The following is a 22,224-nucleotide window of genomic DNA, read 5'->3' on the forward strand; positions in this document are numbered from 1 at the left end:
CACTAACCTGGTTTCCTGGCTTCCTGGTCCTGGATGACTATGGTACAGCCTGGGCCATTCTGAGCTTCTTTCTCACCATGGTGCAACAGACCCTTCCCTCTGATCTTCCCAGTTTACTTGGGTTGGGAAATTGTTTCACTCAATCTTTTTGTGAGTTATGCCTCTCTAGAATTTGGTTATAGATAATATTTAAATGAATTTGGTGTGGTTTTGGGGAGAGTTGAGGTGAGTTCTTCCCTTTACTGTCTTGACTCCCCCATCAAACTTTTAAAGAATAATCAATACATACACACACAAATATATATATATATATATTTATATATATATATATATATTCAAACTTTTCCCTTTGTAAAAATGGAGATTATAAGAATATCAAGCTCAGTGTTATTTCACTCATCCAATGAGATTACTTATGCAAAAGCACTAAATAATGACAGTTATTAACATGTTAATCAATGACAATATGTGGATAAAGATGATTTTTTAAGTATATTTAAAATCATACAGAAAGATTACTATGGAAGCAGAATTGTGTAGGAAATTTTTAATGGAAGAGGTAAATCTTGAGCTGGTTCATGATGTTGTGAGAGACAAATAGAAAGGGAAAGTAAAGTCAAATGAACTCAGGCATCTAAACATGTTTTTTAACTCTAAATTGCTAAGTAAATAGTCATTAAACATTTATTAAGTGTCTACTATATGCCAGGTAATTTTCTAAGTCAGGGAGATACAAATATAAAAAAAATAATACTATTCCTAAGAGGGACTGGAATTCTATTGGGGGAAGCAAAACACACAAATAACCTGAAAAGAGGGAGGGTAGCAGGGGTAGCATCTACCAGAGTAGTCTTAAAGTAGTTTGGGGTGGTAAATTTTTATCTCTCTTGATTGAAAAGCACCAAAATGATATCACTAAGTTCCTGTCCAATTGTATGATGAGACCAAAATGACTTCTACCACATTTTGGGCACAAATAGTTCATATGAATATTGCATTTGTGATATCTAAATTTAATTAATTCACAATTCTTTAAAGCAACTGCAATTTCTTTTCACACATAGAACACAATACCTTCTTTGATGTGGGCTTATCATGTTGGGTCTTGTGCCAGTGTTTCCAATTTTTTTCACAATTCATTCTAGAGTTCATCAGAGAGACCCAGAGAGTGTCCTTATATTACTTCTTCTAATCTCTATGTGAGTACTTGTCTTGTGTGACTGTTCTATAAAATAGATTTTTGGGTGAACATGGGCTTGACCTTGAAATAATATGGCCAGTCCATCAAAAGTGAGCTCTGTAATTGAATCTGAATCCTGTCACATAAACTCAAGAAAGGACCTCAATGTCCAGTACCCTATTGTACCAGGTGAACTTCAGAATCTTCCTAAGACAATTCAAATGGAAGTGATTCTGTTTCCTGGCATGTTACTGGTAAATTGTTCAGATATCAATTATTCAAACAAACAACAGTGAGGTTAACCTAATGGCTCTGTAGATATTCAGTTGATTGAAAACATTTCTTTATCACACTTTGCTTTAGAACCTTCAAGCACTGAGCAACCTCTGGCAATGTATGTGCTAAATTCATCATGTATGTGTAAATCACTGTTTAAGTATACTGCCAAATTCAGTGAACTTATTCACAGTTTTCAGAATTTCTCCATTTGTTCTAACAAGTGGTTCCATGTATGGATGGTGCAGTGCTTACTGATAGAGAACCTCATTTTCCTGGTGGTAATCATCAGGTTAAAGTTAGGACAAGTGGCAGAAAATTGATTGAACTCTGCTGCATCTCAGCCTTAAGGGATTCATTTAGTGCACAATTATTTGTGAGCAAAAAGTCACACACTCTGCTTGTGTGTATATAAGTGCATGTTTCTTCTAGAAAAAGTGTCTTAGAACATAAATACACATATAAATATTCATTAAATATGTATATGTATTATTTATGTATAGGACAGTCTAGGGTTTGTGCTTAGGACTTCGTGCTAAGAACACCAAGTTGAAATAGAACCCAGTCTTTACCTTCAAGAAGGTTAGAGCTTAGTAAAAGGGATATGACATATACATGAATCATTCTTGAAGAATAGTGTATTTGAGACCTGGGCAGGAGGTAAGGTTTATTTTGTCACATATGCAAGTCTGTGACATAATTATAAAGCTGTTAACAGTATAGCATTACAGAAGGATATAAACTTTTCAAATACCATTTTCAATATTATTTCAAATCCATTTTGATTATTATGACATTTTTATTTACTTTACTATGATCCCTTCAGGATAAAGCTTCTCATTTTTCCAAGAGAAAAAAAAAGTATTTCCCTTACACAGGAAATTTGCATTATGTTTAATAGATACCACCATGCTGAGGGATCACCTACACAGTGAAATGAGTCTAGTTTGCATGTATAAAAATATACTTGAAAGTTAAAAGTAAGGAACAGCATTTCAGGTTCTCTGAATTATCATCCTTTTTATTCAGGTTAGAAAAATAGAGAATAGAGGTTGGGAGATGGGGAAGGAAATTCTATGAATGAGAAGTAATACAGTTTGGTAGACTGAGTTTCATCATTCTTGTTAAAAAATTAGATTCAAAACTCACTTCAGACATTTCATTACCCATTTGAGATGAAAAAGTCATTTTCTTCTCCTCTCTTATCCTTAGTTTCATCCATCATCTGTATTGGAGGGTTGGTCTAAGTTGTCCCAAATGTCCCTTAGAAATCTTAACTATTTGCTTTTGTATTTAAATGAACAACATCAAGTACTGAACCCTGACATTATTCCATGCCTCTCTGACTTTTGTTAATATTACTAGAACTACTCATGAAAGAAAGAGTCTTTGGCAATCAAGCACCATCCATCAGTTTTTAGAACTGAGAAATAATTTGAGACCATTCTTAAAGATCATTCCTTAAAGTTTAAGCTATACAAGACTGCTAGGAAATCCCTTGTTTGGTTTTGTGTGTGTGTGCATGCATCTGTAGATGTAGGTGTTTTAAATAACATATTTGCAATGACGCCAATGCTATTCATCAGAATGCATGTGCTCCAAATTCAATGTAATTTTTCATCCTTTTCTGTTCCTCTCCTTTATCAAAATAAATATCAAATATTTTCATATTAGTTTCACAATAAATCCATAATTAATTTCCTCTTTTCTATTCCCACTATTGTATTTTCATTTTTTTTAATCCAGGGGGAAGAGGAAGGCACTAAAATGAAACGGTCAACTGTGGCCTATATAGATGAAGATTTGCTGAGCACTATGAAGATACTTATCATTGGAGAAAATGGGGTAGGAAATGTCAACCTTTTATTGAAATTCACAGATGATACTTTTTATCCAGAGCTGCAAGTAACAATTGCTGCTGATTTCAAGGTGAAGAATATATAATTTGATGGAATGATAAAGTTAAGTTTGCTTTATGGGATACAGGAGTGCATCATAACATTAACATCTGCTAAGGTAGCCTATTAGTGCAGGATGTCACAAGAAAAGATGTTTTGTTAAGTTGGACAATTGCTTAACAGATTGGAAGTATACTACATGAGGAATGACAAAATAAAATGCTAGTTGTAAACAAAATTGATAGGAAAATTGTAATGTTGATAGAAATGAAGAGTTGAAATTTGCAAAGAAACATTCTGTGTTATTTAAAGAGGTTTGTGCTAAAATCTGTGATGATGTGCAATGCATATTTGAAGAACTTGTTGAAAAGATCATTCAGACCCTTAGATTGTAGAAGATGGAATCAGAAAAACGGAGTAAGACTATCACAGAGGGATAAAGAGACTTGGAGGAGCTTGTGGAGGAATTGTTCTGTTATAAATTCTAGGAAGGACTATCTTACTGTATTTTTGATCAGATAGTGTCATCTTTCTAAAATAAAATCTTTAACCGATATTTAAGGGACTTTGCAGGTTGCATGTACTTGTATTGTATCATGCCAATGAACATTTATAGTAAATCAATGATTTGGGGTGGTTAGCTGGTGCAGTGAATAGAGCACCAGCCTTGGAGTCAGGAGTACCTGGGTTCAAATCCGACCTCAGACACTTAATAATTACCTAGCCATGTGGCCTTGGGCAAGCCACTTAACCCCATTGCCTTGAAAAAAAAATTCTTAAAAAAAAAAGAAATCAATGATCTGCTCTCCCAGGTAAAAATGTTTATGGTAAGTTTGAAAAAATTGCAACCTTTAGTCTTTTATGTAAAAGAAAATGGGTGTGCATTACTAAGTGCACCTGATTTTATGAACTACATTCATCGTGTATTTTTTTAATTTATCTAAGAAACATCTGTTGTGTAACTGTCTGCATTTTGATCTCCTTTTGGTTAAATACTTTTGTCTTATTATTTAATTGCCTTGTTTCACTTCTAGAAACTCTGGGGGCTATAAGTATAATAGAACTATTTCTGATGAATTTCTTTGCAGGTTTGGTAGCATCCCTTACAGTTTTTCTAGGTAGTCGATATCAAAGATTATTTGTCTTTAAGTATTTAAAAATCTCAAGATGAAGCATGTTTATAATCAGTTGAATTTTTCTGATGTTGCAGTGAAATAACACAACTGTGACCTAATTTTTAATTTTCATCAACTAATAACTCAGTTTGCTTAGGGAGTTTTTAATTCTATAATGTACACATTAGACTCAAGGTAGGTTTTATAATGCCGTGTCTGAGAGTGAAGGTCAAGCTTCCCCCCCAACTTTGTTTTCCAGAATGATATGAATTTAGCATCTTCATTATGACTTACACATCTAATATTTTGTATATTTTTAAACCAAAATTTTTTCTTACCTTTGTTAATTTGTTTCTTATTTGAATAAGAATCACAAATATAGCTTATTTAATATTATAAAGATTCATATCAAATGATTGTTTTAATTAGTTAATAGATATTTTGAAATTTATTTCTATGTTTTAGGATCAGGAAGAAAAGCATGAAATTACAGTTTAATAAAAAGTGCCATATAGATTTTTTTTCCATTCTGATGTATGGGGTAATCATTTTGCAATGAAAATCTTCAATTAGGTACAACAAGTATTAGTGTCTTACCATACCTAAATTTTATGAACTAATGCAGATTTTCAAAATTAAAAAAAATCCAGACCTGGAATTTCTTTAATATAGGGAACTGGGAAGTTTAATCTATTGTTCAGGTACACATGGTTTTAATATTTCAGAAGCAAGATGTGAAGTCACATACTTCTTTTTGATTTTAGGTTCCTTCTACTACGTTATGCTGCCTTGATATAACTGAAGTGCTTTACTAACATCCAGAACTATAGGAATCCCTTCCTGGTCTTCTGGTCTATAGTTTCTGCCTCCTCCAATCAAATATTCACATGACATTAATCTTCCTTGTGCATATTCCTGGTTTTGTCACTACATTATTCTGCTCACAATCTTTAAATGTCCCTAAATTGCCTATGTAATCAAAGTCAAAATCCTTCATCCAGAAGCTAAATTGTCAGGTTTACATTGCACTGACCCAAATTATATATTTTCAAGGACAACTTATACAAAAACATATCTATTTTTCAATGAAAATATAATTTAAATCAAATTTAATAGCAACAGTAAAAATAAAAACAATCACCAGGTAAATTTGTCTCAATTAACAGTGAATTAAATGTAAATTATTCAACACAGTTTATTCAAATGAGGTCAGATTAGTAATTATTTGTGTAATGGATACTAGAGATGTCTAGGTGTATAAGCTGAGGCTAGAGGGAATTGCCTCTCACTCTTCCTGTCAGGAGTGAGATTCTGATTGCCCTTCAAGCTAAAAGAGGCCACCCAGCAAAGGGCAGAGTCAATGGGGTATATGAAGAAGCCACACAAACACATACAGTTTAGTAAGCTAGAGCACTGCATTCTATCCCTATATTATGACTCAGACTGTTGAGATCTTGTTTTCAGGGCCTCTTCTACCTCTGTTTTCCTCTTTTCTCAAATACATTACAACTTCATAGTTGACTCTATCACCTTCACTACAATTCCCTCTAATATCCCCATGGTCATTAGGTCCCAAATCAGTCTTTGGCTCTAACATTTTCATCCCAGGTCTAAGTGAAAAATCTGGGAGCCAATCATACTTACGGACTATAGCTGTCTCTGCAGGGAAAGGGACTCAGACAGGGATGTGACAGAGTCAGCTCTAAAGAATCAATCAAATTTTTGGTGTCAATGTGTAGAGTTTGGAGATGCTGAAAATTAGGATTTGAATTGCTTTATTGAACATCTAGACTTAAAAAAGTGATAATAATGGAGATTAAAGTTCCAAAAAGTGTTTTATTCTTATTTTTTATTGAATAGATGATTGTTCAACATTAACCAGGATACCATTGTGCTAAAGAGTCATTGCATAGCTCCAGCAGGAAGTGCATCATCAAATTATATAGTTCAATATTTTCCTTCGAACATAACCTCTCTGAAGGCAGGAACTATCTTACTTTTGTTTCTGTAAACTCATCTAGCATAGTTCCTAATATATGGGGGATTTTCATAAATAAATCATTGCTTAAGGTGCAATGTGGCAATCAGTTGGCATTGGCTCATGACACTGAACACATTGACATTTATCTACCCATTTATCCATCTATCTACCACCTACTTGTCTCGTGTCAGTCTATCAACATTTATTGCCTATTTCATTGAAAGAAATGTTTAAACTTGACATTAAATAACTTTTGTGTGGAAATTAAAAGTACTGTAACATATCATATAACATCATCTATGATAAGAATAATATAAGTTTGTGTCCAAAGTTCTGTAAAATTATAAAAATTAAAAAAAAAAAACAAAAAGAGAGAGACCTTAGTAGTGGTTTCCAAGGGCTAACAGACTAACCTTTCATCAGATAAGATCTCATATGAACTTCTTTCAATGGACAGAGCACTAACCCTGTAGTCAGTATAGAAATGCAAATCTGGTCTCAGACACTTGACTCTCATGAAGTATATAACTATGGGCAAAACATTTAACCATGATTGCCTTATATCCAGAGTCATCTCCAGGCATCCTGATTCATCTGACCACTGGACGCAGGTAACTCCATTAGAGAAAGTGAGGATGGAGATTTAGCACAGCACTCCCCTCCCTCAAATCCAATTTATTTTCTTTTTATGGCATCACCTCCCTGATGTCATTGTCTTCTTTGAGAACAAAGGACAAGCATGAAATTATCAAGTTCAGTTTAGATAGTCACTGAGGTTCCTTCCAACTCTAAAATTCTTTGAGGAATGCAATAAATTATAGAGAAAGGAAAATAATGTATAAAATAAAATATTTCTAATATATCAGATTCTGTCTTGTCTGTAATGGGTTACATGTGATCTATGAGACCTTGGCCTATGTCAGAGGTCACACTATAAAAATTCATAGATATGATTGCTGAACTGTTTCCTGTGGTCTTTTGAAGAAGAAAAGTAGCAGGGTTGAGCTGGACAAGTATTAACTTGATTTTCAAAAATGTTAGGAAATTAAATTATAGGTTAGAGAGTATGATTTTTAATCTTGGCAAAATTGTAGAACTGATTATCAAAGTAATGGCTTATGAATAATTTTTAAAAGGAAGCATTTATCAGTAAGAAACAAGATTGCTTCTTATTTTATTTTTAAATTCCAAACATAAAAAGTACCTAATAAAATTAGCATTTCCACATACATTGTATAACAAAAGAGCATTGCACATGAAATTGCAATTCTCTATTATGTACAGCTTGCTCTTTCTTTTTAATATGCAAAATATTTAAAATGCAAATTTTTAAAGTAGGTCTTTTTATCCCTGATTCTGTCTGCATTTTCTTCTGTTCTCTTTTGAGAGTGAGTGGACTGGGTATCACTTATACCTCCTCCTCCAATTGAAAAAAATGAAAGAAAAAAACAAAATGCATGTAAAAATTATGCATACAACAGTTAAGCAAACAAAACCAATTCCTACATTGGCCATATCAAAAAATATCTGTTTCTTTTTTTTCATCTTGAATCTATCACCTCTCTGTCAAGAGATGGATAGCTTACTTTAATATTGGTACTTTGAGATTCTGGTTGAGGTTTTCAATGTGTAGTGTTCTCAGACTTTTTAAAATGATTTTTCTTCATAGTGTTCCAACATTGCATTATTTAAGAACAGCTCATTATAGAAAACTCTCATTTTCTTTTTAAATATGTCAATTAAGCAATTACATCTAGATCATAAAGCTAATATACCTGAGTATCAATGAAATATTTTACAAAGTCACACATAAAAAAATTGTCATCATTTATTTCTCAATTGCATGTAAAAAATTAAATCATTTAAAAAATTCTTTCTAAAATATTTCCCTCTTTCCCACTCCTCTTGATTATAAATGTAAAATCATGTATTATGTATTTTCATATTTTCCATTTTCCAAAAATAAAAAACACAAACAAAATAAAACAAAAAAATTAATGATTACCATTTAATAATATAGTTTGAAATCTGGAACTACTAGACTATCTTCCTTCACCATTTTTTCATTGATTCATTTGATATTGTTGAATTTTTCTCAGATGAATTTTCTTACTATTTTCCCCCTAGCTCTGTAAAATAATTCTTTTGTAGTTTGATTAGTATGGAATAGACTAGATAAATTAACTTAGGTAGAATTATCATTTTTTATAACTCTGCTTTGGCCTATCAATGAGAAATTAATATATAACCAATTCTTTAGATCTAGCTTTATTTCTGAAAAAAACTTGTAATTTTATTCATATAATCCCTGGATTTTTCTTAACAGGTAGCCTCCCAAATATTTTATATTGTCTGTCTTTTTTTAAGCTTTTGCAAGGCAATGGGGCTAAGAGACTTGCTGAAGGGGTCATACAGTTAGGTAATTATTAAGTGTCTGAGGTCAGATTAGAACTCAGATCCCCTTGCTCTATCCAATGAAGAACCTATCTGCTCCTATCTGTCATTTTTTAAATGGAATTTTTCTATCTCTGACTTCCAAATTTTGTTGGTGGGACATAAAAAAGCTAATGATTTGTGTGGATTAATTTTATATTCTGCAACTTATTGAAGATGTTAATTGATTCAAGTAGTTTTTTTAGCTATTTTTCTAGGATTCTTTCAGTATACCATTATAGTACCCACTAACAGTAATAGTTTTATTCACTGCACATTTTTATTTCAACAATTTCATTTTCTTATCTTATTGCTTCAGCTCTCATTTCTAAGATAATATTGAATAATTGTGGCAATAATAGAAATCCTTGCATCACTCCAGATCTTATAGGAAAGACTTCAAGTTTATTCCTATTAAAGATAATGCTTGCTCTTGATTCTAGATGGATACAATTTGTCCTTTTAAAATATATTCCATTGATTCCTTTATTTTCTAATGTTTTTAATAGTTTTGGATGTTGTATTTTGTCAAATGTTTTTTCAATGTACATTGATAAATTGTATGATTTTTGTCATTTTTTAATGTAATCTATTATGCTGCTGATTTTCCTATTAATGAAACAATAATGTATTGCTGGTATAAATCCCACCTGGTTATACATGATTCATATGATATGTTTCTGTAATCTCCCTGTTAGTATTTTATTTATTTTTTTCATCACTATTCTTAAAATAAATTGGTCTTTAGTCTTTTTCATTTTTTTCATTTTCCCTGTTTTACTTCTGTGACAAAAGGTCTATGTAAACTTCTATCTGACATACAAGAGAAGTCTCCTACACGCTATGTCTCCCCTATTAGAACTGAGTTCATTGAGATTAGGGAAGGTTTCTAATTTTCAGTTCATACAAACATTCAGTTCAGTTTTTATCACAGGGCTTTACATGTAGTAAGATATTAAAAAATTATTTTGCATTCATGCAGACATTCATTCATGCCCGCCCCTCTACTTAGTAAATTCCAGTGGCTTTATATTGCCTTCAGGAACAAATATAAAATGTTTTGTTTGACATGCAAAGCTGTTCATAACTATTCCACTCCTACATTTCCAATCTTCTTAAAACTTAATATATACTTTTCTATGCAGTGACATTGGTATCCTGGCTGTTCCATGAACTTTATCACCTGGCTCGAGGAATTCTTTCTGGGTGTCCTTTATGCTTGGAACACTTTCCCTCCTCCATTCCTTCTACTGAAATCATTAGTGTACTTTAAAGACTAACTAAAATCTCACCTTCTATAGGAAACCTTCCCAAAATGCTCTTAATTCCAGCACCTTCCCTCTTTTGATGATTTCCTACTTAACCTATATATGTAACTTGATTTTATATATTTATTTGCATATCATTTCCCACATTCTATTAGTAAGGCCCTTTAGGATAGGGATTACCCTTTGCCTCTTTCTGTAGTCCCTTTGCTTAGTAAACATTAAATACTTAATAAATGTTTATTGATTCATTCATTTAATTCATATAGTCAGCTTTTTATTAGGGGCTTTGTGGAAATCAATTCACATTTGCAGTTTTATAATTCTGAGGAGACAAAAGCAAAATGTGAAAAATAATTAAAGTGTAATAAATGTTAATTAGAATTTGAAAATATGTCATTGTACATATAATGTTCACATAGAAGCAATATGAATACATCCTTAAGAGGGCAAAGAATATAATTCAGAAGACTACGATTCAAGTCACTACCTCTGATGCATACTACATGTCTAACCCAGGCTAAGTCTTTAAACTTCTTCATATCACATAATGCTAGAAAATATGTCACAGATGATTTGCAAATACATAATATATATATATATAATATAATATATATGGAATATCATACAGAAATGATTCACTCAAAACAAAAAAAACTGCTTTTTTTTAAAAACTAGAATATAGAGAAAAAGGCATTCATGGAGACTGGAACTATCACTAAAGACCTCAAAGAAGAACTGGAAAAATTAATTAAGCATAAAAGATAGGGCAAAAGATGATTAAGTTAAGGGAAGAAAAATAACAGACAACTTAAAAGTCATTTGTAAGTATCTGTTTGTGCATGCACTTGCACGGTTATGGATGCAAAATGGTTTTTCCCCCTTGAAATTTGTGACACTTTCTGATAGCTAACAATGATAAATTTGAAGTCTGTAGATAAATAAAGCTCTCTGTGTTTATGTCCCATGAGTGAAAGTTCAAAGAACTCTTGCATTTCTTTTTTTTCAACATAGTTCAAAGTTTGTTAGGAAACAATCTATGTGTCTAAATTGCAATGATATTTGTAGACGTTAATATTAAAGCCCTTCAGAATTTCCTTTGTAGAAATGCTGTCTATAGTTGAATAATTTATCTTCTTTCTGTCTCAGTTTGGCTATTAAATCCAATAGGACTTAATAGCGTTTTGTTTTCTAGGAGTTTTCACTTTATTGCACAGTCAATACTGAAATGATCAGCTGATTGTAAAATAGTGATAAGAGTAAAGACCCAGGTAGTAGTTTGATCTGGTAATAGAAAGTCGTATTTTTAGGGGAAAATGATTTTGGATTATGTTATCGATAGACTAAGTTGTCTGTTTTGTCTTGGGTCTTCATGGGCAATGGTCATATTTTCTATTGCATAGACTATAGTGTCTAGCCTACTCATCACAGGTACTTAACCAAAACCTGTTGATCAATGTATTTGGAGACATGAGAAGAGACATATTTGTAAGAATTTTTATTAAGACTCCTAATGTCCAATTTGATTCTGGACATGTAAATCACTAAAGGATCCTATACTAGGTATATACTAAGGTATAGCTGGATCTCTGCCCGTAAGATTTTTGTAAACATGAAATACATTATATGAATAGTTAGAAAGAAATATATGGAGATATATATATATATATATATATATATATATATGTGTGTGTGTGTGTGTGTGTGTGTGTGTTATAGATGTAGATAAAGACATATATATATATATATATATTATATATGGGGGCACATGGGAGGAAGCATTTGATTTGAGAAGCAGTAAAATGGAATGAAAAAAATGACTCTGGAGTCAGGATCAAATCCCATTTCTGGTGTTTTGATACCAATACGACACTGGAGAAATTATTTAATTTCCCTGAAAACTACTTCTCTAATCTATAAAAAAAAATGGTAGATTGACTCTATGGACTTAAGAATCTTTTCTTCTCTGGATTGTGATCTTTTGATTCTGTAAATTTTTGTGGGAAAAAATTCTGAATATTTCAGTTCAATTCAGTTATTTTCTTGTCCCTCATTAAATATAGTGGCATGGGGCGGCTAGGTGACATAGTGGATAAAGCACTGACCCTGGAGTCAGGAGTACCTGGGTTCAAATCCGGTCTCAGACACTTGATAATTACCTAGCTGTGTGGCCTTGGGCAAGCCACTTAACCCAATCTGCCTTGCAAAAACCTAAATATATATATATATATATATATATATATATATATATATATATATATATAGGCATGATATGTAATTTTTCTTTGTCTCAATATCTCTTTAAAATATAAATATTTTACTTTTTTTTAATTAAATACAAAAGTAGTTTCTATCAATCAGTTTTGAAGGATTTTGAATTTTTGCCTCCCTTCCTTCCCCCCCCCCCACAGAAGGCAGTCTGATAGTCTTTACATTTGTTTCTATATTATGCATATATGAAAAGTGTTGAGAGACAAAACATATCCTTAAGGAAGAAAGAAACTATTAGAGATAGCAAAATTATGTAATACATAAGGTGACTTTTTTAATTGAAGATAATAATCTTTGCTCTTCATTTAAACTGCATAGTTCTTTCTCTGGATACAGATGGTATTCTCTATCACGGAGCCACTAAATTGTCCTGATTATTGCACTGATGGAGTGAACATGTCCATCAAGGATGATCATTACCCTCATGTGGTTGTTAGGGTATACAATGTTCTTCTGTTTCTCCTCATCTCACTCAGCATCAATTCTTTCAAGTTTTTCCAGGCTTCTCTGAAATCCCACCCCCTCCTGATTTCTAATAGAACAATAGTCTTTCATCACATACATATACCACAATTTATTTAGGCATTCCCCAATTGATGGACATCCCCTAGATTTTCAATTATTTGCCACTGCAAACAGAACTGCTAGGAATATTTTTGTGTATATTGGGTTTTTACCCTTTTGAATAATCTTTTCAGGGTATAGCCCCAGTGATAAAAGGGTATGCACATATATATTGTCCTTTGGGCATAATACCAAATTACTCTCCTGTTGGATCAGTTCACAGCCCACCAACAATGCATTAATGTCCCAGAATTTCCACATCCCTTCCAATATTGATCATTGTCCTTTCTGGTTATATTGACCAATCTGTGAGCTGTAGGATGATTCCTCAGAAATGCTTTTAATTTGCAATTTTTCATATGTCTATAGATAGCTTTGATTCCTCATCTGAAAATTGCCTTTGCATATCCTTTGATCATTTGTCAATTGTGGAATGGCTTGTTTTTTTTAATCAATTTGAATCAGTTCTCTATATATTTTAGAAATGAATGCTTTGTCAGAAATACTAGTTGTAAAAATTGTTTCCCAATTTATTACATTTCTTTAGGTCTTGGGTAGGGTGGTGTTATTTGTGCACAAGCTTTTTAACTTAATGTATAAAAATTATCCCATTTTTTATAATGTTCTCTGACTCTTCCTTGGTCACATACTGCTCCCCTTTCCATATATCTGACAGGTGTACTATTCCTTGTTCTCCTAATTTGCTTATAATATTGTCTTTTTTTGTCTAAATCCTTCACCTATTTTTATCTTATCTTGGTGTAGCGTATGAGATACTAATCTAATACTAGTTTCTGCCATACTACCTTCCAGTTTTCCCAGCAGTTTTTATCAAAGAGTGAGATCATATTCCAGAAGTTGAACTCTGGGTTTATCAAACAGCAGATTATTATAATCATTTCCTGCTGTCTCTCTTTTGCACCTCATCTATTCCACTGATGTACCACTCTATTTTTTAGTCATTATTAGACAGTTTTAATGACTGATTCTTTATAATATAATTACAGATTTCATATTTTCATATTTCATTGCATTCTTTCAATAAATCCCTTGATATTCTTGACTTCCTGTTTCTCCAAATGAATTTAGATACATTTTTTTTCTAGCTCACTAAACTAATTTTTTGAAAAGTTTGATTGGTATGGCATTAAATTTCTATCCTGCAACTGTGCTATAGTTATTTCCAGTAGTTTTGGAGATGACTTTTTAGGGTTCTCTAGGTATAACAATATGTCATCTGCAGAGAGTGAAAGTTTTGTTTCTTCCTTTCCAATTCTAATTCCTTCAATTTTTTGTCTTCTCTTATTGCTGAAGGTAACATTTCTGATATGATATTGAACACTAGTAATGATAACAGGCACCCTTGTTTCACCCCGATCTTATTGGCAATGCTTCTAGCTTATCCCATTTGCATATAATGCTTGTTGATGGTTTCAGATAAATACTACTTTTCATTTTAATGAACAATCCATTTATTTCTACACACTCTAGTGCTTTTAGTAGAAATGGGTTCTATATTTTGTCAAAGACTTTTTCAACCTATATTGAGATAATCATATGATTTCTGTTAGGTTTGTTGTTGATATAGTCAATTATGTTGACAATTTTCTTAATATTGAGCCAACACTGCTTTCCTGGAATAAATCCTGCTTGGTCATAGTGTATTATCCTAGTGATAACTTGCTGCAATCTCTGCCAAATCTGATAAGAGTAAAGAGATTTTTACATCTCTTAATATTCATTAAGAGAAATTGGTCTATAATTTTCTTTCTCTGTTTTTGGCTCTTCGTTGTAGAGGTATCAGCACCTTATTGCTGTCATTGAAAGAATAAGGCAGAGTTCCTTCTTCACCTATTTTTACAAATAGTTTATAAAGAATTGGAAACAATTGTTCCTTGTATGTTTGATAGAATTCATTTGTGAATCCGTCTGACCATGGAGATGTTTCTTAGGGAATTCCTTGATGATTTGTTGAATTTCTTTTTCTGAGATAGGGTTCCTTAAGTATTTAATTTTCTCTCTATTTAAATTGGACAATTTTGTATAAAAACATTCATTTCACTGAGATCATCCAATTTATTGGCATATAGTTGGCCAAAATAGGTCCAAAATATTACTTTAATTTCTTCCTCATTAGTGGTAAGTTCATCTTTTTCATTTTTGATCTTAGTAATTTTTCTACTTTCTTTTTTAATCAAATTAACCAAAGTTTTATCTATTTTATTGTTTTTTTAATTAAGCCAACTCTTGGTTTAATTTATTAATACAATAGTTTTATTGCTTTCTATTTCATTAATTTCTCCTTTAATTTTTACAATTTCTAATTTGGTATTCAAGGGGGGGGTTAATTGGTTCTTTCTATAACTTTTTTAGCTGTATGCTTAGTTCTTTGCTTTCCTTTTTTCTCTATTTTATTCATGTAAGCATTTAGAGATATAATATATCCCCTAATGACTGCTTTGACTGAATCCCATAAGTTTTGGTATATTGTCTCGTTATTTTCATTGTCTTGGATGAAATCACTAATTCTTTCTATAACGTATTGTTTGATCCAGTCACTATTTAAAATGAAGGTATTTAGTTTCCAATTAGTATTAGAGTTATGTTGCCATGGTCCATTATTGCAAGCAATTTTTTATTGCATCATGGTCTGAAGAGGATACATTCAATATTTCTCCCTTTCTGCATTTGATTATGAGGTTTTAATGCCCTATTACATGGTAAATTTTTGCGTAGGTGCAGAAAAAAGGCATATTCCCTTCTATCCTTGTTCAGTTTTCTCTAAAGGTCTTATCATGTCTAAATTTTCCAACATTCTATTTGCCTCCTTAACTTCCTTCTTGTTTATTTTGTGGTTAGATTCATCTAATTCTTAGAGAGGAAAGTTGAGGTCTCCCACCAGTAGAGTTTTGCTGCCTACATCTTCTTGTAACTCATTCAGTTTCTCTTCTAAGAATTTAGATGTGAAACTGCTTGGTGCTTATATATTTAATATAGAAATTGCTTCATTGTCTATGATACCTTCTAGGAGAATATAGTTTATTTCTTTATCTCTTCTAATAAGATCTATTCTTTCAACTGCTATGTCTGAGATAAAGATTTCTACCCCTGCCTTTTTCACTTTAGCTGAAGCAAAATATATTCTACTCCAGTCTTTTACCTTTACTCTGTATGCATATCTCTGCTTCAAATACATTTTTTGTAAGCAGCATATTATAGGATTCTGTTTTTTATTCCACTCTGTTATCACCTTCCATTCTATCCCATTCACATTCAAATTACTGACTCTTTATTGCCTTCCATGCTATCTTCCCTCCATTTGTATTTTCCCCTTTTTTCCACCTAAACTCTATTCCCCACTATTTTGCTTCTGAATACCACCTCCTTCAGTGTTTGCCCCCTTCTATTGAACCCCTCCCTTTTCTTTCTCCTTCCCCTTTTTTCCCTTTTTCCTTCTGTCAGTTCCTCTTTTTCTCCCCCTCCCCCTTTCCCCTCTTAATACTTTAAAGGTAAGATAAGTTTCTAAACTCAACTGAGTGTGTACATATGTTAATGTTTCTTTGAGTCAAATCTGATGAGAGTAAGTTTCAGGCAGTTCTCACCTCCTCCCTTCTTCCCCTGTATTGCAATAGGTCCCTTGCTCCTCTTCATGTGATATAATTTGCTCCATTCAATCTCCTCCCTCCTCCCATCACTTTACTGTCATCCCCTTTTTAAGGAGATATTATTTTTAACTCATTCATAGAAGAATCAGTCATAGACAAGTCATGAGTGTTCATTACTTCTGGCTAACTATATTCCCTCTAACAGAGCTACAATTCTCAAGAGTTATGAGAATCTACCTCCCATGTGGGGATATAGCCAGTTATTGAATAAGAGGTTTTTTTTTCTTTTCCCCTTTTACCTTTTCATATATCTCTTGAGTCTCCTGTTTGAAGACAAAATTTTCTGTTTAGCTCTGGTCTTTTCATCAGGAAAAGTTGGAAGTCTCCTATTTTGTTAAATGTTCATCTTTTCCCCTTGAAGAGAAGGCTGCATGTTGAATTCTTGGTTGCATGCCAAGCTTTCTTGCCCTCCAGAATATTATTTTCCAGGCCCTTCAATTTTATGCAGCCAGGTCCTGTATAATCCTGATTGTGACTCTGTTAATTTAAATTGTTTCTTTCTGGCCATGTGCAGGATTTTCTGCTTGATCTGATAGTTCTGGATGTTGGCCACAATATTCCTTGCTGTTTTCATTTGAGGATCCCTTTCAGGAAGGGACCAATGTATTCTTTCAATGATCATTTTTCCCTTTGGTTCTAGGATATCAGGGCAGTTCTCCTTCACTATCCTGATGTATGGAGTCCAAAATTTTTCTCTTCAAGTGTTCAGGAAGTCCTATGATTCCTAAATTTTCTTTCCTGGATCTGATTTCCAGATCTATTGTTTTGCCAACGAGGTATTTTCCATTTTCTTATATCTTTTAATTTTTTCATTTTGTTTAACATATTCTTGGTGTCTCATGAAGTCATTAGTTTCCACAGATTCCAATCTTTTTTAAGAGGAGAGTTTTCTTCACTTACCTTTTGCATCTCCTTTTCCAATTGGTCAGTTCTATTTTTGAAGGAGTTTTTCATTTAACCAATTGTGTTTTTGAGAAAATTGTTTTCATTTTTGCACTTGTCCAGTTGTATTTGCAAAGGATTTGACTTCTTGTTGTAAGATGCTACTTTTCTCTTACATTTCTTTTCCCAGTTTTTCTATTTGATTTTTAAACTCATTTCCTATCTCTTCTAAAAAGTCTTTCTGTGATGGAGACCAATTTATATTCTCCTCTAAAGCTCTTGTCCTCTCTGAATTGGGATCCTTGTCTTTAAGGTAACATTCAGTGGACCCCCTTTTATTCTGGCCTTTCTTCATTTTGGGACTTGGAACTTGTGATAGCGGAGGGGCTGGTTCTCATACCTTTGGTATTGAGATCCCTAGACACCTCACTCCCTTCAGGGAATTACTCAGTGGGGTTGGCCCATTCCCTAGGTTTGGGGAGTTGGGAGGGGTTGGAAAGATCTAGGCTGTTCTTGAACCATGTGGACTGGACACTAGGATAGATAGTCATTCAACTTATTCTTCAATTAGAGCTGGGGGAGATCTGCATCCCACATCTGAGCCTCCCAGCAAGGTGCAAACACCAGGGGGAGGCATTTTGTTCTGGAGAAAGTCTTATTCTCCTGCAGGAGTAGGGCAGAGGGGATTCAACTCAAAACAAAGGAGGCCTAGGTTTTCCAGACAAGCTAAGCTGACTGGGGAGATATTTAGACCACCATGCTGGAGCTTTCCCATCTGCCATGCACACAGTAAATGCTTCCATTTCTTTTCATAGGTCAGTCCCCCGGCCTCACTCTGCTGCCCCTGCACTAGCTCTCTGTTCTTTCCCTGCTTCAGCCACACTGTCCCATGACAGATCTTGTTGGTAGATGTTCTTCTGGGTTCCATGGTTATAAAATCTGTTAAGAGGCTTGGTTCTTGTGAGTTCTGAGGGAAAGCTAGGAGAGCTTAACCCAGTGCCTGGCCGCTCTCTGCCATCTTAGCCAGAAGTTCTGCCTCAATATCTTTAACTCTAAAATGAAGGAATTAGATGATATAATTTCTTTGGACTAATTCAGGCATAAAATGAGGAATAAGAACATTTTAGTTTGAGTTTGTCAGGTCACATTTTTCATATGATGTTCATTTATAGACAGCATTTTTATTTATTTTTAATAAATGTTTTTTGATGCCTTCTGCTTCTTATACAAGCATAGTTATACCAAGTTTCCCTTCTTTCCTCTTCCTGAAAGATATTGCACATAACAAACAGCATTTTTTAAAGAATAACATAAATGAATATATCTGATTGATACATTTAAAGTGTCTGAAAATATGTCGGGCAGTATATGGTAAAAGGAATTTTGACTAACAAATTCAAGAGAGGTGAACTTATATGACAGATGAGCTGGAATCTAGGTCATTTGGGGAATAATTGAAAGAATTAAGGAATATTGAGACTGAAAAAAAAGACTAGCATTAGACCTAATAATGTCAAACAAATAAATATCTGTCATATAGAAGAAGTAAATATTTGCTCTATGTTACTCCATCAGGTAGAAATAGTACTTATAAGTAGGAACTGGAAAGAGATTTCGACTCAATGTCTTTCAATTCATTGCCTAAATTATTGCATTGAACCTGGTCTGTATTTAAATTTTGCTAAATTGGATTAAAATGAAACATTCTAACAGCAAGCAAATTAATGTTCTAACTATTTATAGTAGTTAGCAATGGAATAGCTTATTTATGGAAATAATGAATTCCCTAGTAATAAAAGATTTCAAGATGAAGCTTAATAAATATAACAAGCATGATGATGAACACCATTATAATAATATTTACATGGCCTTTTCTGATTTGCAAAGCACTTCACAAATATATCATTTGATCCTCTTTACTGTCATAGAAAGTAGATATTATTCTTATTCTTATTTAACAGTTGAATAAACTGAGGTAAATTGAGCTTAAGTGACTTACCTGGGTTGCAAAACTAGCTAGAGTCTGAAGTTAGATTTGAACTAAAGCCTTCCTAACTTGAATTCCAACATTATAACTACTGTAACAACTAATCAAATCCTGTGTTACATTGTTGTACATAGTGCAAACACTCAGAAATTCTAATGAATTTGTGGTGTGTTTGAAATAGATAGTCATCCTAGTGATACAGATTGTAATTCATTCTATAGAATATTTTTATGTTTTCCAGAACCTCTCAGTTCACCATAAGAACTCAGGCTATAAGGTAGTAAGCCTCTCCAATTTTGCTTCATAACATGAGGATATCAGTGAAACAATGAACCATGTGATTATTGATTAAGGTAAATATTCTAAAAGGAATTTCTATGGTATACCAACAAAATGACCAGCAAAAGAAAAAACACAAAAACCCATTATTTGATTATTTATTTGTTTGTTTGTTTGTTTGTTTTTTTATTTATATATTTTTTCATCCATATGTACATGGGTATTTTTAAGTTATAAAATGTCCATCCAAGAGACAAAACTCTCACTCTTTGCAGATAACATGATGGTATACCTAAAGAATCCCAAGAAATCATCAAAAAAAAAACTACTGGAAAAAATTAACAATTTTAGCAAACTTTCAGGTAATAAAATAAACCCTCATAAATCCTCAACTTTTCTATATATGTCTAGCAAGATACAGCAGGAAGAGCTCAAAAGAGAAATCCCATTCAAAGTAACCTCAGACAATATAAAATACCTGGGAGTCTATTTGCCAAGACAGACTCAAAAACTTTTTGAAAACAATTATAAAACACTTCTCACACAAATTAAATCAGATTTAAATAACTTGGCAAATATCAACTGCTCATGGATAGGTAGAGCTAATATAATAAAAAAATGACAATTCTACCAAAACTAAACTACCTGTTAAGTGCCCTACAAATCAAAATTACAAAAAAATACTTTGAGTTAGAAAAATTGTTTGTAAATTTATATAGAGAAATAAAAAGTCAAGAATTTCCAGGAATTTAATGAAAAAAAAGTTTAAAAGAAGGGGGGTTTAGCCCTACTTGATCTAAAATTATATTATAAAGCATCAGTAGTCAAAACTGTTTGGTATTGGATAAAAAATAGAGTGGTGGACCAGTGGAATTAGACTAGGTGCAAAAGCAGTAGACAATTATAGTAATCTGCTGTTTGATAAACCCAAAGAGTCCAGCTATTGGGATAAAATCTCTCTCTTTGATAAAAACTGCTGGGAAAATTGGAAGTTAGTATGAAAGAAATTTAGATTAGACCAACACCTAACACCCATTACCACGATAAAATCCAAATGGTTACAGGATTTAGACATAAAAAAACAATACTATAAGCAAATTAGAAGATCAAGGACTAGTTTACCTGTCAGATCTATGGAAAGGTGAGCAGTTTATGCCTAAGGAAGAGATGAAGAACATCACCAAAAACAAACTAGATGATTTCGATTACATTAAATTAAAAAGGTTTTGCACAGATAAAATCACTGTAACCAAAATCAAAAGAAATGTAGTAAATTGGGAAACAATCTTTACAACTAATGATTCTGACAAAGGACTCATTTCTAAAATATACAGAGAACTGAGTCATATGAAAAGAAAGCCATTCCCCAATTGACAATTGGTCAAAGGATATGCAAAAGCAATTTACAGATGAGGAGATCAAGGTAATCCATAGCCATATGAAAAATTCCTCTCAATCATTAATTATTAGAGAAATGCAAATCAAAGCTTCTCTGAGGTACCACCTCACACCTCTCAGATTGGCCAGTATGACCAGAAAGGATAATGATCACTGTTGGAAGGATTGTGGGAAATCTGGGACACTATTACACTGTTGGTGGAGCTGTGAACTCATCCAACCTTTCTGGAGAGAAATTTGGAACTATGCCCAAAGGGCAACAAAAATGAGTATACCCTTTGATCTAGCAATACCACTACTGGGTCTATACCCTGAAGAGATAATGAAAAAGGGTTAAAACATCACTTGTACAAAAATATTCATAGCATCCCTGTTCATGGTGACAAAGAATTAGAAAGCAAGTAAATGTCCTCCAATTGGGGAATGGCTTAACAAACTGGTATATGTATGTCATGGAGCACTATTGTTCTTTTAGAAACAAGGAAGGAGGGAAATTCAAAGAAGCCTGAAGGGATTTGCATGAACTGATGGCGAGTGAGATGAGCAGAACCCGAAAAACACTGTACACCCTATCAGCAACATGGGGGTGATGTTCAACCTTGATGGACTTGCTCGTTCCATTAGTGCAACAACCAGGGACTAATTTGAGCTATCCGCAATGGAGAATACCATTTGTATCCAGATAAAGAATCATGAAATTTGAATAAATTTCAAGGATTATTCCCTTTAATTTAGAAACAAAAACAGATATATTATTGTCTGATCTTGTTACCTCTTATACTTTTTGTTTCTTCCTTAAGGATGTGATTTCTCTCTCATCACACTCAATTTGGATCAATGTACAACATAAAAACAAAATAAAGACCGACAGATTGTTTCTGTTTGGGGTGGTGGTGGGGGGGAGTGAAGTAAGATTGGGAGAAAAACTCTAAAACTCAAAACACAAATAAAATCTTTAAAAATAAAAAAATAAACAAATAAAATGCCCTTTCATCCTCCCTTCCCACCCCTTTCCTCTTAGCTGTGAACA

General features: G+C 32.9%; 1 pseudogene; it reads left to right on the forward strand.

Annotated features, from left to right (window-relative positions):
• The first annotated feature begins 1,272 nt into the window (after nt 1-1,272).
• LOC141505703 (ras-related protein Rab-18 pseudogene) lies at nt 1,273-3,749 on the forward strand (annotated as a pseudogene).
• Nucleotides 3,750-22,224: the final 18,475 nt, after the last annotated feature.

The sequence above is a fragment of the Macrotis lagotis genome, chromosome 1 (genome assembly GCF_037893015.1).
Source record: "Macrotis lagotis isolate mMagLag1 chromosome 1, bilby.v1.9.chrom.fasta, whole genome shotgun sequence".
NCBI lineage: Eukaryota > Metazoa > Chordata > Mammalia > Peramelemorphia > Peramelidae > Macrotis > Macrotis lagotis.